Raw genomic sequence first — 5,304 nt, 5'->3', positions numbered from 1 at the left:
GTCAATTATTATTATATTTGTTTAGTAAGATATGGTCTAGGTTCTTTCGGGATACATGGCAACTTTTCGATATTAACTAAACTTAAACATATATATATCCCTAATACAAAAAGATTAAGATTGGTCTGTAATCTCAGGCAAATGTGCCCATGCTTGTTGTCAGGAAGATAACAGTATAATTCCATTACTGAAATCAAGGTTAATTAATCGGTAGAAAAGCATATTATTATTCATAGGGCTGACCCTGATATTTTGGGGGGCAAATAATTCCATAGTTACAATGACTTATTGACAAAAATGATACATATGTTGTATTGACAGCATTTGTATGGTGTAATTTCTATATTTGTCGTCTCAAAAATCAATAAAAATTTGTCAAGTGTTTCTCTGTAAAAATTCTCTCAATTTTTTTCGTACTTGTGGCAAAACTGTTTGGGGGTTTTATGCCAATTTTAAATTCGGGGCCCTATTAAAGAAAAATCATCGCTTTCTTACCTGAGTCTTCTTATTAAGAGTTTTAATATAATCATGAATAATCTAATAGAGACAACAAAGAACCAAAATTTGAAGAGGGAAATAACAAAATGTCAAAATTCAACATGCAATACAAATTATAAGTGAAGTTTGACATATAAGATTATAATGCAATGATGAAGGGGTATGTTCATTTCTTTTATTATTTTCTTACCACAACTATTTAATCAAAATTGAATATATATTTGAGTGATTTCTGTATAAAATTGGAGAATAATGACTGCGAAAGATAGTATAACAAAATAATGAAAATAACGATAATAACATCCTATAAACTGTGTAGTATATGTTTTTGAAGATAAAAAAGAAATTGAAAAACCTGTAAGGTTGTAATAATCGCAGTGATACCAACCCAATCTGTTAAAATGGATCTACAAAAGTTTAATTCAATGCAAGATAATTTATTTCATGTTGGGTTAAAAAATTATGGTGGATTATTATTAGACGTGGAATTTGAAGGGACAAAGAGACCTTTATGTTTGGTTAAGAAAAAGAAAATGAATGTTTGGAAGATAAATTGTCAAATTACTTATAGAGAGAGAGTAATGTTTATGATATATTTATATGATAAATAAGTGTAAGTGATAAGTTTTATGCCATTTACATGTTTTTCTAAAGATTTTTATATTTTCAATTTTTAATAACTCTTGTATTTGCATATTGATAATTCTAATTTAAATATAATTTTGTTTTTCTTCAATCAATTAATCTTACTTAATTTGGGGCCCTCATCAAAATAGGGCCTTAGGCGAGATCGTCTATCCCGTCTATAGTCAGGGCACTACTGATTATTCATGAATAAGCAAATATTTGTTGAAAATCTGAAGTTTGCTTTAAATAAATACCAGATTAAGTTGCTTAAGTTCCAAAGTTGACCAACGGACGTATAATTTTATCAGGTGGATTGTGTTAATTTTTGCTGTGAGCTGTTGGTTTACTCCAACAAACATTGAAAGTACTTTTATCAATTGTTTTTACTTATAATTAGTTTATGAGCTGTTTTTAGATATCGAGATAGTATGCCATGTTGCCATTCTAAGCAATTCCATGCTTTTTCTTTTTTATGATTTTGAGCACGTATACACACATAATAATATATAAAACGAAGGATATACGCACATATGTTTGTTTAAGGCATGCAATATATTGCATCTTTCATTGGTGAATATTATAATCTTGGATAGTTAGAGGACAGCAGGTAATTCAAGATGTTTCCAGAAAAAGATTTTTCCATGTTCGGTGAAAATTAAAATCTAGATATTAATTTAAATCAAAGTCAACAATTAATTTAATCATATAATTCATGGGATACACAACATTTCAACCACATATTTCATCAATTTTTATTAAATTAAATTAATTAAAAATCTAATTTTAATTTCTACCAAACTCGGGCTTTCAACGTACGAGGATCAAGGACACGTATTAAGTTCATGGAAAAAAACATTTGAAAGTGTGGAGGGGACGCATTTATATTTCTGCAATTATAAATTTGTTAATTAAAATAATATTCAAGCGTTCTTAAATCCTACATGACACACATTCTAAATTAGGAGAGATTTCTCCTAAATGCCTATAGTTTTTGCTTTGTTTAAAAGAGTGAGTCTATTCCTATAATTAAAAGAGAGAGTTGATTGTTATTGTGAATTCTTTTGTTATCGTGAAATCCTTCTACAGCTTGTCAGTGGACTTTTGTTCATCAATTTTTCCTCTTTATTCTCGTTTCTACTTTAGTTACATTTTTGAGTTATAACTTCCTAATAAGATGTTCATGTTACATAGATCGTTCAAAATTATTTTTGCTTTGAGAAATTGTGATTTGTGTTGAAAAATAATAGCAAATAATAGTGTTACAATAATTTATATTTGGGCAGAGTAACGACGTTTGGATGGTTTTGAACGGTCGAGGCAAGAGTTCGACTCTTTCTCCTTAAAACGATAATGCCCCGCACTGGTACTAACGGTATTGCAGCACTCGTTTCCCAAGATACAACGACCTCGTCTTGTAATAGTAGTACTCCAAATTACAAGACCCGACGAACTTGTAAAGTTTAGATCTCTCCACACACACTAGATGACTGAAATGCACGAAAAATAATTTTCGAGGACTGAATTATAAAACAGAAATTATGCAAGGACAAACGGATAATTTCGGGAGAGTAGAAAATCAATTCTGATTTTTGAAATGAATAAAAATCGGGGTATGGGGACCTATTTATAGATGTTGAAAGGTTGTGTCCCAACAGACACAACTGCCGAAAAGTTGTGTCCAAAAGACACAAACTGTTTGGACAGTCAACCGCCACTTGGACAGTCAACCGACTAAATTCTAGAAGCACCATACCACGTGTCACACACAAAAAATTCGGGGAAGGAAAAAAAATTAATAGCATAAAATATATTATTATTATTATAATAATAAAATAATATAATTAAATGTTATTTTACCAAAAAATATATATCAGCTTGGCCCAAGCCCACGACCCACGACCCGTGACCGTGCCGAGCCAAGCCGAGCCGGCCGGTCGGACGGATGGCGGCGGCTGCGCACGCGTGTCGGCTTTGGCTTAACCTACTAGCATGTAGGTTCTCTCTCCCTCAAAGACTATTGGCACCCCTTGGGGCCCAAACCCAAGTCCCAAACTTGAGCTATATAAGGTGGTTTATATCCTTCTAATCTTCCTATGTGAGATTGATATTTTCCAATTTCCCACCTATTTTATTTCAACATCAAGTGGGCATCTTTTGGCCTTAATTTCTCATTCACCCTAAATTGGTTTTGAGAAAATAAATATACCATATTAATCTACTCATGGAGTAGAACACATTCGGCCAAAGAAATCTTATTTCTGATTAATGGGACCCACTAAATTAATTGGTCAAAAGATGGTCAAACCAACTAATTAAAACCAATTTTTCCAACAATCCCCCACATGAATGGAAATTAATGCAGTAAACTATGCAAACCCTATAGAGAGATCTGGCGGAATGTTATCGCATTTGGATAGGCACCTTATGGGTTTGAACCTTCCGTAGTAGAATACTATCGAATTTATTTGGCTAATCAGTGAACGCGGTATCTTGAACTGTCAGCCGTTTTTGTAAATCAAGACAATAGTATCAACACAATAACCTTCCTAACATTTTCGAGTTCTCACCGTTGTGTTCATTTTGGCCCTGAACAACTCTTGGATTTCATAAGTGCTTTAGAGAATTCAAGCCTTTGAAACATTCTCATAGAAGCGGCCACACTTCACACTTGTATAGGTGATCTCCTATTAAGAGTACCTGCCGTACTCCACTTAGGTAGTCTAAGATATAGGAATCATTAAAAGTATAATTTAACCTGAAACTTTCTGCAGATAGCACTTTCTTATCATAGGAATGGGTAGGAGTTACTCCGAAGTGCTTATTGAATTTTCATAACTTAGTTGTCCCATTGAACCAAGATTTTGGGATCTCCAGTCAGCAAGGTTGGGTTACCATTACAAAGATTCTTATGTAGTAGGCTTTAAGCCTATTTCCCTTGATAGGTAGTATACTTGATCTCTTGGTAAGCCTTTGGTAAGCGGATCTGCTAGATTTTCTCTAGACTTTACATAATCTATGGAAATAATACCATTTGAGATCAACTGCTTAACTGTATTATATCTTCGATGTATATGTCGAAACTTACCATTATACATACTACTTTGTGCTCTACCGATAGCCGACTGACTATCACAATGTGTACTAATTGCAGGCACAGGCTTAGGCCAACATGGAATATCCTCTAAAAAATTTAGAAGCCATTCTGCTTCCTCTCCAGCTTTATCTAAAGTTATGAATTCAGATTCCACTGTGGATCGAGCTATACATGTTTGTTTAGAGGATTTCCAAGATACAGCCGCACCACCAATGGTAAAAATATACCCACTAGTGGATTTTGAGTCTTTTGTATCTAATATCCAATTAGCATCACTGTATCCTTCTAATACAGCTGGATATCTCTTATAATGTAATCCAACATTTGAGGTGTATCGTAGATATCTTAGAACCCTTACCAGTGCTTTCCAATGGTCATTATTTGGATTACTTGTATATCTACTAAGTTTGTTTACTGCATATGCAATATCCGAACGAGTGCAGTTTGTAATATACATTAGACTGCCTATTATCCAAGAGTATTCCAATTGAGATACGGGTTCGCCTTTATGTTTGGCCAAATGTAGACTTAAATCTACTGGTGTTTTAACTGGACTTTCATCATACATATTAAACTTTTTAAGTACAGTCTTAATATAGTGAGATTGAGACATTACAAGTCCTTCAAATGTTTTAAGAATTTTAATTCCTAATATTACATCTGCAATACCCATATCTTTCATGTCAAAATGTTTTGTCAACATTTTCTTGGTATTTGTTATCATATCATAACTACTACCCACAATTAGCATGTCATCAATGTATAGACATACAATTACATATGCATTAGAAGTGGTTTTAATATAAACACATTTATCACATTCGTTAATCTTAAAACCATTTGACAACATAGTTTTGTCAAATTTTGCATGCCATTGTTTTGGCGCTTGTTTTAGTCCATATAACGACTTGACGAGTCTACACACCTTTTTCTCCTGTCCAGGAGTGATGAACCCTTCAGGTTGTTCCATGTAAATTTCTTCTTCTAGCTCACCATTTAAGAAAGTTGTTTTGACGTCCATCTGATGGATTTTCAAATTATGCAATGCTGCGATTGCAATTAATACTCTAATTGATGTTATCCTT

The sequence above is a fragment of the Olea europaea genome, chromosome 19, assembly GCF_002742605.1.
Source record: "Olea europaea var. sylvestris chromosome 19, O_europaea_v1, whole genome shotgun sequence".
NCBI lineage: Eukaryota > Viridiplantae > Streptophyta > Magnoliopsida > Lamiales > Oleaceae > Olea > Olea europaea.
This window is presented reverse-complemented; position numbering follows the sequence as displayed.